The following is a 13,191-nucleotide window of genomic DNA, read 5'->3' as shown; positions in this document are numbered from 1 at the left end:
CACTGGTGTTTCACGCAAGCCCAAATAATTGGGTGTTTCTCTTCCATGGATGCAGATATTTAGGAATTCAGTGTATGTGAGTAGGAGGAAGGAGATGGGAATGGTCAGGGTCAAGTTTTTGAGCACTCTGAGATCACATCAATTACTCCAATCCAGGAGAGGCTTTTCGCTTGCAGCTGAGGGGTACTGCAGCTGCCAGGATTTGAGTGGGTAAGAGTTGCTCCCACTCTATCTGTCTGTTGTATTTCATGGGGATTAAAAATTGCCCTGTTCTTCTAAAACCTTTCATTGGCAGTCATTGCAACTTTGGAGCTTTTGACCAAGAGCAGCAGAGCTCTGAAAGCAGAACATTTTTTATAGCAGAAAAAGTGCTTGATTTACCTCTAGCTTATGCCCAGGCTCCCTCACCTGCAGACTCAAGATTCATTAAGAAGAGAGCTCTGTTATATCACAAGAGCACAGAAACATGAAAGACTGCTTTCTTCTAATATGCAACAAAGCACATAATTAAAATAAACAAAATAGCATTAACCATAAGGTCTTGCTGGTGTCGTTTTCAAAGCCATGAAGGGATTTTGGAGTCTCAAAGATCTAATCTGTTTGGATTTCAGTAAGGTATTAGCTACAGAGCCGCGTGGGAAATTATTAGTTAAGCTGGAAATTGGTATAAGGAACCAGCTAGAAAATAACCCCATTTTGTGATGTTAAGGGAGATATTGAGCTGGGGGGAGATTAAGCTGGAATGTCCCCCAAAACAATGTGTGAGTAACTGTAATTACAATGGGAATGAATTACAAGTTACTAACGTTACTTACTGACGATGTGATGTTGGGGAGCTTTGTCAAATAGGGCAAAAGAACAGAACACACTGGAATCAGAGGGTGGTCTTAGGGACTGAAATAATAGACTATGAAAAATATTGGTATAAAATTCAAGTGAGTGATTAGGGAGGGGCTAGTAATAAGGATTTCATTTATAAGGTGGGTCTTATAATTTGGAAGTATCTGAAGAGGAAGACTAGAGCAATTCTACAGTACATCCAGCAAATCCTTGATAGTACAACCATGGTGTTTATACTGCTGTTGTATGAGACATGAGTGAGATGGTGTCTGGAATGCTATGCTCAATTCTGGTCACCTGTATTCAAGAAAAATGAATTAATAGAGGGACAGCTACAGAGAATACTACCAGGAGGATCAGGGAGCTTGACCTCTGAGATGAAGCAAGAAGACTGGGCTTGTTCTGCCTTGCAGAATGAGCACTGGGGCAGGCTGCGATCATTGTCTGTAATATGTCCCAAGCACAAATACAGGCTGGGTGGAGAATGGATTGGGAGCAGCCCTGAGGAGAAGGACTTCGGGGTGTTGGTTGACAAGAAGCTCAACATGACCTGGCAGTGTGTGTTTGCAGCCCAGAAAGCCAACCGTATCCTGGGCTGCATCACAAGAAGCATGGCCAGCAGGTCGAGTGAGGTGATTTCCCCCCTCTACTGTGCTCTAGTGAGACCACACCTGGAGTCCTGCATTCAGCCCTGGGGCCCCAGCGTAGGACAGACATGGACCTGCTCAAGTGGGTCCAGAGGAGGGCCACCAAGATGATCAGAGGGCTGCAGCACCTCTCCTATGAAGACAGGCTGAGACAGTTGGGGTCGTTCAGCGTAGAGAAGAGGCAGCTCCAGGGAGACCTTAGAGCAGCCTTCCAGTACCTTAAAGGGCGCCTACAGGAAAGTCAGAGAGGGACTTTTTCCAAGGGCATGTAGTGATAGGATGAGCGGTAATGGCTTTAAACTGAAAGAGGGCAGAATTAGATTAGATATGAGGGTGGTGAGGCATGGAAGCAGGTTGCCCGGAGAAGTTGTGGATGCCCCATCCCTGGAAGTGTTCAAGGCCAGGTTGGATGGAGCTTTGAGCAACCTGGTCTAGTGGAAGGTGTCCCTGCCCATGGCGGGGGGGGTTGGAATGAGATGGTCTTTAAAGTCCCCTCCAACCCAAACCATTCTACTATGTCAGGAGAGAAGGCTGAAGAATGGTGAAAATTCTTAAATGTCACAGTTAAATAAACAGTGGTGCAAGATTAAGGGCACATAAATTGACAAATGTAGATTTAGACTTCTTTCAGGAAAGGCTTTCTAGAGTTTAGGAGAGTTTAGAGTAGAAGTTTTGGAATGGTTTGCTGGTAGGAGAGTCAATGGCAGTGTAGATATGTGCTTTTAACATCATGTGTGTTGTTTAGGAAACTGTCTGTAAGATATAGTTGTCTGTTTCAATGCTTGACAGATCTCAGTGACCCAGGAGAACACTATTCCTCCTTCTGTGTTAATAAATTGAAATGTGCCTGGCCTTGTGGAGACTTTTTGAGAATGGGTATGTCTATGCATATACAATTGCAAGGATGTTTGGGTTTTTTTTCCAGGTGTAAATATTTTAATTTCAGGGCTTAAAGTTAGTTGGAAGTATGTTGCTACAGGTACTTATAATATTTCAAGTTTAAGCCATGGCTATAATGAAATTTTGTCTTAATTCTGCTCCACAGCATTTGATACTGAGCCACAGCAGCTATGGGAAACAGCAACTGAAGAGCACTAATTAAAACTCAGAGTGCTTTCAATAAACTTGTGTTGCAATGAACAAATTAACTGACAAGGGAAAAAGACAATATTGCCCTCGAGGGAATGTGCTGACACAGAGATAACTCTAAGTAGTTCAGCAGTCTTTTGATTTGGAGGAAACTATGAAATATGAGTCTGGTTCAGTAATGTTTACATCTGATGTGTCTGAAGGAATAGCACAAAAATGTCACCATGTTAGAAAACAAAAAAATTCCCAACTAAGGAAAATGCATGCAGGAGAACCAGTAGAAAGCTTGGGTAGGAAATTATTCTTGCTACTGCCTGTGTTAACTGTAGTGCACAAGGACAGCACTGTTTGCCGTCGGTGCACAAGGAGTGTGCCTTTGATATTGCTGGATACAGAATACACCAAGGGGAAGCCTCAGACATATTCAGTTTTACTACTTGTTTTAAAATACAAAACATTTTTTTTCTTGTGAAGGTGCCATCCTGAAGAAAAAGAATCCCTGCTGTTCTCTGAAGGCACTCTCCAGTACTGGAGACGTTAAACTCAGGGACAGAACCAGTAGTTTGAGCTGTGCATATGGTGATAGCAGAAGCAAAAGGTATTCAAGAATTGTTTCTTTCTAGTGCTTTGGGTTGCGGGGTTTTTTTGGTTTATCATTTGAAAGATGTAACATTTGCATGTTGTCAGAGAGCACATGCTTGCAGTTTTGATTTCTTACTCAATTTGGTACAGGAATGTTGTTTGAGACCTTAGAATTTCTGGTGGATTGGGAGGTTTTTTCTCCAGTGTTAGGCAAAATACTATATAGATTTTTCAGTATGAGTATCTGGGTACTAACAGTGTTGATGTGTCCTCTCCATAAAACCCTGAAATGAGTAATTTCAGAACCATTGAAATCGTTGGGATGAAAATGGTAGGTAGGAAGATGGTGACAAGGGCTTTTGTCAGTGCTAGTAACAGTACAGCCCTTTGCTCCCTTTTGGTGGCTGGCTTACCTGTGTATCGTCAGTAAATCCTTCTTCATTTAGAAAATCCTTTAGTTAAAACAACAGTTTTGGATCCATGGGTTCTTGGGTTTCATATTCATGTTTTACAGTTGTTTACATTGGATTGTTTGCATCAGCTTAAGGGTGTTTGTGATACACTTGCCATGTTTCAAGCTACAGGCCAGCAGCTCTTATGGCAACAGAACAGTGCAAGTCTGAGGAATGCTGGGGGGCAGTTACCTGCTCGCACAGCTTGAGGCTCTTTATTGGTGAGTAGAGAAGAGACTTTATGTGCAGGGTCTGTTTAGGATTGTCCATGAATAGTAAATCCTGTCCTTAAACAGTCAAGAAGAGAAAGGGGGGGGAGGGAAGAAGGAAAAAAGGCAAGCAGCTCAAGTTGTTCCTGTGCCATTTTCTGGGGTTTTGGGGGGGTGGGTTGTTTTTTATTTTTTATTTTTCCCCAAGCCCATAACTTGAGGTCATTTTGGGATTAATTGAAGCTAATATCTTTACTTCAAAGCAGCACAAGATCAAGCCAAATGTATGTGCATAGCAATTAAAGATTTGGCAAGGTAATATGGATTGGCTTCTACAGCAGCAGCTTCCTCCCTGTGCTGTTTCACTTGTTCAGGCCTTTGATGTGCTTCAGAGCACAACTTGCTGGGCCTGTGTTTTAAACAAAGGAGTATTTTAGCACTATATTGTGCAGAGATTGACTGTTGTGCTATAGTTAATATTTTTAACTGTCTTTAAAATTGGAAAGATTATGAATCTGTAGTATGACTGGCTACTGGAGAATTCTGTGGATAATGAAGAAAATTGCAGGGGGCAAATTGAAAGATTTCCCTTTTATATTGTATAGCATCAGTATTCCTTTAGTGCTAACAAAGATGAGGCCAATTTAGTATAAATCTTCAAAGCAACATGTGTGAATTTATCTGTCCAATGCTCATTATGGTTAATGGGAATCATGTGGCCGGAACTTTGCAAGTGCTTTGAAAGTACTCCTTTTACGGTTACATTATAGACCCCCAAGTTAGCTGTTTTGCTGTTATTTTTATATTGCTCCATTTGTTTTCTTGACATTAAAAAAGCCAAAACAGTAAATTAATTAAAAACTGCATCACCCCCTCCAGTGTTAAATAGAGTAAAATACTCATTTTTCTAAAGTAAATAAAATAATACTTATACATAAATTAACTTGAGACACAACATGAATCTCTACTGTTTTAAATCCCTGTAGTATAAGACATGCTGCTTGTTACATGCTAATTAAGGTGAGCTTAACTGGGAAGTCAAAGTGTTGATCCAGATATGCATGTTTGAATTTTGGTGTCATGGTACCTGATCTATATCTCTTTTTAATCTCTAGGGTATCTGTAGGGAACAAGAAAGATGTAATAAAACCAGGAACTTTATAAGTAAGACAGGTAATGAGCATAAAAGTGTACCTACAAAGATAAAAGTGTGAATTGTTAGAAGTTTGGTTTTAATTAATGTTTTGATTGTTGTCCTATTAAAATATATGAATAAGCATATACCTTATTATGGAAAGCAAGATTTTTTTTTTCCTGACTTGAAATTTGGATAAATTAGAGAAAAATTTTATAAAATCATTTGAAACACAGGAATAATAAAAGGTTTTCAGTCTGGCACTAGGTGAAATGCTCTGGGTTTTAGGTGAAGAAGATGCCTTGGTTTAGGAGTACGTCAATAAGATGGTCAGTGATCTGTGCCCAATGGGTGGCCTGTATGTGATAGCTAGTGCCTTTTGTTTCTCCCACAGCCTTATTTGGTGGGAGCCATGAGAAAAATACCCTACAAATCCTTCTCCTTGGACAGAAAACACTCTTCTGAGTTCCTTCTGGTGTTCCTGTGCATGTTGGGCACCATGTTTTGGCTTCTTTTTGATCAGAGATGCAACTCAGGGCTCCTGGCAGGACATGTGGAAAGACAAGTCCATGCTGGAGCAAATTTGCTGGCAGGACTTGTGATCCCATGGGGGAGCCACACTGGAGCAGTCTGCACCTGAAGGACTGCAGCCTGTGGAAGGGACCCACGCTGGAGCAGCTCGTGAACAACTGCAGCCCGTGGGAGGGACCCCACGCTGGAGCAGGAGAAGAGTGAGGAGTCCTCCCTGCAGAGGAAGGAGCAGCAGAGACAATGTGTGATGAACTGACCCCAACCCTCATACCCTGTTTCTCTGCGCTGCTGGGGGTGAGGAGGTAGAGAAAATTGGGAGTGGAGTTAAGCCCGGGAAGAAGGGAGGGGTGGGGAGAAGGTGTTTTTAAGATTTGGTTTTATTTCTCATTATCCTACTCTGATTTGATTGGTAATAAATTAAATTAATTTTCCTAAGTCGAGTCTATTTTGCCTGTGATGGTAATGGGTGAGTGATCTCTCCCTGTCCTTAGCTTGACCCACGAGCCTTTTGTTATATTTTCTTTCCCCTGTCCAGCTGAGGAGGGGAGTGATAGAAGGGCTTTGGTGGGCACCTGGCATGCAGCCAGGGTCAACCCACCACATTTTTAAAAACTTTTAATCTTGAGATTGCTTACTGTGAGCAATACTGCAAATTAGGGTATTCTTTTCCTTAGCTTCGTTTCTGAACCTTCACGTGCAGGTGGTTTGAGAGAAATGCCAGATATTGTCAGGATTGGCAAGCTGAGAAGCTTCTTTCCCACTGTCTCCAGTAAAAGGCAAAGTATTCAGTCCTCTGCGGCAGGTCTGGCAAAAGCCAAAATCCAGCATCAGATGGTGGCCTTGGGCCATCTCAGCTCAGTTGGTGATGCCTTTTGCAGGCACTCTGTGCTATCCCCGTTATTCTCAGGGACAAAGCATGGGTTTTTTGCTTTGTTTTGTTTTCCCTCAATCTGAAGCAAGCTTCCAGGCCATGATTTAGCAATGAACCTTGCAAGAGATGCAAAATGGGAGAACATTTTCCCCTATGTATGAAAATGTAGAGGACTCATGCAGGTACTAATCATGCACTGCTGCAGAAGGATCAATGCTCTTGAGGTTGTCCAGAGAAGCAGGGAGGGAGCAGAGCTAAGTTCCCCAGTCTTTTATTTTCCTTTCATCCTTCCAGTTCTTTATAGGAAACCAGATTTTGACCAGTGAGAGAGGGGAAAGATACAAACATCCCCACAGCACAAGCAAGATTCTCAAGATTTTTCAACAGAAGGTAGAGGGAAAAAGAGATGGTAGGAAGCTGCTTCACACCGGGGAGGCTGGTATGTAGATTCAGTTGTTTGCTGAGAGCTTGTGTCTTTGACTTGTTGATTAGATTACTGTGGCAGTAGCAGAAAGATTTTGGGGTTTTGATGAGTACCTTAAGAGGGTGGTTGTTCAGAGCTGTCATGGTGGAGGGAAGGAAAACATTCACAAGCACTGAATGTGAACACTGTTCAGCAGGTACATGCTGCTAGAACAATGGCTGGCACTGAGCTTTGCCGCAGGAAACCAGCTTTGGTGTATCAGCTTTCCACTTGCAGTTGCTGTTGCCAGAGGGAGGGAGATGAGAGAAATGGGCTATAACAGCAGAAAATCTAATTTATTAAAAAAAAAAAAAATCCTGGGGAATTGCCAGTGTTAAATGTACTTAGCACTTTTGCTTGAAGGTAACAATGTGACATACAGGAGAGAAGTAGGGACATTGTATGAAAAGGCGAAATCAATACAAATGTTGCAGTTGCCGGGTTCTGTGTTTTGCATGCAATTACAAAATGTAGTAGCAGCCTGTGTGTATTATGGATGATTGTGTATTATGATTAAACACTCAGGTCTCAACTGGCAAGAGCAAGTTGCCTTAGCAAAATATTTTGTGCAGCCTACACAGTAGTAAGCATCTTACTAGGAGGAATGAGAAACAAATCCCTTTGGAAGGAGCCATTGGATCTCTCTTCCCTTGGAAAAACGACACAAAAATTTTGTCCAGACTGTCAGATACATCATATAGGTTTTGCTGCCAATGTGGTGGTCTGATCCAAAGCCTGTACAAAGCCTATACAAAGCCTGGTATTTTCAGTGGGTTTTAGATCACTGTGATGAGTAATCTGATTAGAGAGGAGGCCTCTAACTGTGTAGAAGAATCCTGCGGCTGAAGGAAGTGACTGGTCTGAAGAATAAGAGCACAGCTGAATAGGGATCTTCTGGAGGTCAGTAAAGAGTCTTTGTAGAAAGATCAGATCAGAATGATAATGTGGTAGCATTGATAATTTCAGGTGAAAAGAGTACTAAAACATGCAGTGGGTCCATCTTTCCAACATTAATGCTGGAAATAGTGCTTCTTTAACTTAAAATTATTTTTTCTTGGGCACACCCAATATTATAAATGATTCTCAGGTCCTGGTGTGCATGCATTTGATCACAAGTTAATTTATGTACATGAGCAGTTCACAAAGACAATGGCTCAAGTTAGATCTCAGTGTAGGTGTTTCTATGACCTAACAACATACCACCTGTAGGAGAGGAAGAGTTTAAAGTAACGTTCCTGCTTCTGTCAAAGACAAGGTGTTTCTGTGTTATGGTCAGTAGAGGTAGGTTGGAGTCCAGTTTGTGAATCAGTAGAGAACTGAAGTGGTGGTGCAGTTTGTGTAGGACTGTATCTGAGACCCAGAAGGACTGTGTGGTGGGACTGATCTCGTCTCAAGGGAATAAAAAGAAGACTGAAGAATGTTTATAGATTCCCATGGTAACCTTTAGTTCGGAGGTAACCAGCAAGGTGTTTTCAAATAAAACAAAGATTTCTACATTATTACGTGTTTTTTTTTTCCTCCAGATGACATTTCCACTCTTCTAGTTTAATCCAAAATATTAGTGGTAGAAATACATGATATGTTTGAGCTGTGCGGTGCACACTGTAAGGTGGAATGTTAAGCACATTTTTGGTCAAAATTTATGTTGGGAGTGCAATTTTTGAGTAACATTGTGATTATAGGTACTGAATGTTACATAATGGATTTTTAAAGAGTGTGTATGTGTAGCCAGGACCAAGTCAAAGCAAGACTCACTCAAACCTCTCAGATTCTGTGTGGCACATGGAGCCATGTGGAAGGAGACTTAATATGTGATCCACCTTATGCCACTCCTGAAAAAATTCAGCCAAATTGATTTTTTAAAAAAAATTTAATGTCGTTACTGCTAGAGGTTTTTGCGTTTTTATCAAAGCCACTGAAATGGCTAATAAAATCCTTTGACCCCCTATAGTCATTGTACCAGGGTATACTGATCTTCCAAGCTTGTTTTTGCTGACTTGTTGCCATTGGTAAATGGGAAGTACACGGGTATAGTGTGTTGTGTGACCCTATGAGCTCTGTCCTGTCACGGACATTAAGGAACTGCTAACGCAAAACAGAATTCAAATTCTCACTCTGATTCACTGTCTATATATGTCAGCAGACTGAAAAAAGTTTAGGAGCATTCAAATTGGCTCCAATATTGAGGTAAGAACGTTGTACTAACAGACACTGTATGTTCTATTTCTTTAAAGCAAAAGGTAAATTATTATTTTCTGTGGAACGCCCCTGTCTCTCATACCCTACTTGAAATAATGTCTTAGTCTTGAAATTAAGTTTGTCATCAGAGTTGTTGATGAAAATGATGTTGTGACTTCGTCTTCAAGCAAACTAAACAAAAGACATCAAGGTTGAAAAGCATTGCTATGGTTACCTTATTTAAAGGCGATAAAGGAGAGAAAATTGGAACTGGGAGAGGCAGTAATTGCAAAAGCATAGAAAAGGTTAGACTAGTATTTTTCATCAAAACTTGATGTGAACTTATTCATGTTATGTTCATTAAAGATCCTTTTTAAGGACGCCATCTTAACTCAAAGGATGTGGCTAGGAGAAATCAAACTTAACAAGTTTAGGTTTTAAAAAAGGACAGCATTCATGTTTTGAATTCCTGGGCTAAGGGGTCTGGATGGAGTCCAGTTAAGCTTTAGAGTGGGAGGTTTTCTCCCTTCTTTAGTATTTTGAGAAGACATAATTGGTTTTAAAATGGTTGCAATGTGCCTTTTAAATCACATATGTTCTGATTTTGCTTCCCTGTTCTTTATCACGGTGCATTACATATCCGCATGGGACCAGAACTTTAGAAGCAAGGAATTTGAGCTTGAGCTGCTAGCATGATTTAAAACCCAAGCTTAAATATTTTAATTGAAGTCAGCTAACACATAGCTTCCAATCCCAGCGTAGAATGTTGGCTTTTTAAACATCATAAATATGCCCACAGTCTCTGAAATCGAGAGAACTCCATGCACTGGTAGCATGGTTTGTGGTGACAGGAACTGTCTTTGCCTACACAAAGGCCCCAGTTCAAATCTGCATAAAACGTTTTCTAGTTATTTCCTTTCTGGGGTAATGCTTTTGAGTTCAGAGGAATTAGACCAAAGCTGACTGATGGCCTCCATTTATGCAAAAAGGGCTTGTTTACTTTGAAAATATAGGTTAACTGAATATCAGCTTTCATATTAGCCTACTTTATCACTTAAAAGAGATGCTTTTCAATTAAAATAAAAAGATACTACATACCAAAGGTTACAGAAACATGTTCTTTAAAAATTAAGTTAAATTAGAAATGACATTTCCTCTTCTAATATTGATGTTGTAGCTAAGAGTTAAGCTGTAAAAGGAGTCAATTAAATTCTCTGCAACTTTGCTGCAAAATCCAAATTTAAACTACACAATAAAGCAATTATATTAATGCTGGCAGTTTCAGACCACTCATTTCTAGAACTGAACTGGGGCAAAAACCTTAATCCAAACCCACATCTGTCTGATTAATAAATTCCTATGATGTCAAGATTTAAAGATGAACATGTCACAGGTTCAGTCTTGTTGCCAGGTTTCTGACACCGGAAGACTCTGAAGGGCTGTTAGGAAACCAGAGTGTTTATTGGTATTAAAAATGAGCACATCAAGTGTGCTGCACCCCTTTGCTGCAAGGTTTCTCCAGTAAATCACAAATGCTTCCTACTAGTGCTGATATCTTGTTGCTGTGAACTAACCTATGCTGATGTGTCCAGGAGTCTTTAGATTTGGTTGAACATGCTTTGCAAAGAGAAATCAGGGAGCGTTTTCTCTGGTTTTAGTCTTTTCCAGGGAAGAAGGATTGCTGAATACTAATTTTTTAAAATTAGTTTATTTAAACATACTGACTTAGGAGATTTTGATTGGATTCTAAGCTTTTGGATGTAGGTCCTTGAGACTTTGAAAAGCTAGCCCCAAACGTGCAGGGAAGTGGAACAGTGTAAGTAGTAGGTCTTTAGCTTACATCATGTTGACTAGGTTGGCTGCGAGAGAACTGTAGGAGCAGAGGAGGCTTTGGCAACCTTTTTGGGGGAGAAGAGCCACTTCAAGCCTGTAGCTAAAACAAGTTATCTGACTTGAGAGCGCAAATGCTGGTGTTCAATGGGACTTGAGCTCCCTACGTGCTTTAAGGGTTTTGAGAACTTCTCCATCTCCTGTGCTTTGCAGATAGCTGTAGGAGAGGTGTTGTAGTGTTACTGTAGATTGGATCAGTGCAGCAGAGTATAATCTTACTAGTTCTTCCATTTGCAAAATGGTAGTGGAAGCTTTTCTAGCTGAATATGAGGATGTACAGACCAGGATTGGGAGGCTGTTGGGCCTTGTGGTCATGGGAGCCAAAAGAGCCCCAGAGATAAACCCATCAATGGGCAAAATGTTTTATCTGGTTTCTCCCTAACGGTTGTTGTCAGACTTAATTCTAAGGCTCATCTGTAATCTTAACTCTTGGAGTTTGCTCAGTAACTGCATTTTATAGCATAATCTTTACCACTTGGTTATTTAATGAAGATTTTAAGTAGTGTATTGAAATTACCCTGCTTGGAAATGGTTAAAAACTGCAGAGAACTATCTTTCTATTTATAAATATATATTAAATATCTCCGGCATACTCTTTTTGCTTCCTCCTATGGCAGTAGTTTGTAAGCAGTCTTTGTGTCTCCTCTGATCACCGCGGCAGTAGCCAAGACCCATCTTTTTAGCCTCACACTGTGCAGACCTAGAAGGAGGAGGAAGTGGTCCTTGTCCTAAAGAATTTAAACTCTCTGAAAAATGGTGATGAAATTGAAAAGTGGTGTTAATTTCAAGCTCCATTAGAAGCAAAAGGACAGATATTTATATCCGTCTTCTGTTCTATAGTTTGGACCCTGTGATATTTTGTTTTAGTGTGCTGCTTAAATGTTGGAATGAGGAGTGCTTTAGAGGTCAAAGAGGAAATGGGGAGTGAGTGCTTGTTAAATAAATGTGGAGAGGAATCTCACATTAAACTCTTAAAAAAAGAAAAGTTCCTATTGCTGTAGTGCCAACAGTACCTTTGAGGGATGCTCCTCCCTCCTCTGGCCACTTTATGATCAAAACGGGTAGGTTCTGGCAACCCTGTTGAGCTGACTGGCACCTTGGTTATTCCTGCTTCTGCCTTAAGCAAAAGTGTGTGTGGAACAGGGGAGAAGCAGCATCTGGCCCGACGTGAAAGGGAGCGATGGGGGGTGTGGTGCTGCACACTTCACGAAGTCTCTCTCTACCATTGAACTAGCAGCCTGAGGAAGAGTTGCTGCCTCTTGGATACGTACACCTCTGAGAGTTTGTTCAATGCAGCATGCATACCTCTGTCAGAGCCCTAAGGACCCGCTATGGCCTCTGTGTTTGAGATGCCTGGGGTCCCAGTTGTGCGGTCCGCCTCCCATGGTGTCACACTGGGTGGTGTTTTAACATTTCTGACAGCGCTGAGCTAAGGGTCCTGACACCACATATTTCATTTTTTTATAGGATGATTGTTTTATATAATATTTGTCTCCAGCAACTTGACTTCCGTTGTATTTGTTTAATGCAGTTCTGATTGCTGTTCTAGCAGTTTTCTAAATTACATCATGAGTGAGCTAAAAAGGAATATTTAAGAACAGTGTGAAGATGGTTTCTGCTGATCTGTGCTGTTTTGAAGACCAGCTGTGCAGTGAAGAATAAAACTGTTCCTTGTGAGAGTGTATTAGTTTAAATACAAACGTTTAACATGTCTGTGCTAGCTATCTGACCCGTAATCTAAACTGATGGGGTTTTGCCCTGGGGCCACCCAACCACTATTCTGAAGTGTTGTAATTGTAATGCATCTTGGATAGCTAGCCTATTTCTAGCAGTCTGTAGAAGCAGAGGATTTGGTTCCAGTGAAACTAGTATTTACCGAAGCTGAAAGTTAATCTGATCCTATTTGTAGCTGGCATTCATATAAATCATTTGGACAACTTTGTGCAAGGCCTGCTCTTTATTCTGTATCTATCCAGTGGCTACCCCAACATAATCCTGATCCATACCTGCCGTCTCCTGATGTTAGTGCATGACAGTGTTTAATCCTAATGATGGGCCTGACACATTTCATAAATGTACAAGGCAGATCAAGCATTTAGAGCTGTTACCGTGAACATCTGTGCTGGCAGAGTTGTATCAACCAACAGTAAAAGAGGTGTTCACCTAGCAAAATGCAAGTACTTGTTGAACTTCCACTGTGGAGAACAATAGACCAGCCAAGTAAAGCAAATGCAGGGAAAAGAAACAGTAATTTATGCTATAGTGGAGATGTATAATACAGGTGTATACAAATTTAATTAGTGT

Source organism: Aquila chrysaetos, chromosome 10 (genome assembly GCF_900496995.4).
Source record: "Aquila chrysaetos chrysaetos chromosome 10, bAquChr1.4, whole genome shotgun sequence".
In the NCBI taxonomy this organism is placed as follows: domain Eukaryota; kingdom Metazoa; phylum Chordata; class Aves; order Accipitriformes; family Accipitridae; genus Aquila; species Aquila chrysaetos.
Note: the sequence above shows the minus strand (reverse complement) of the source record.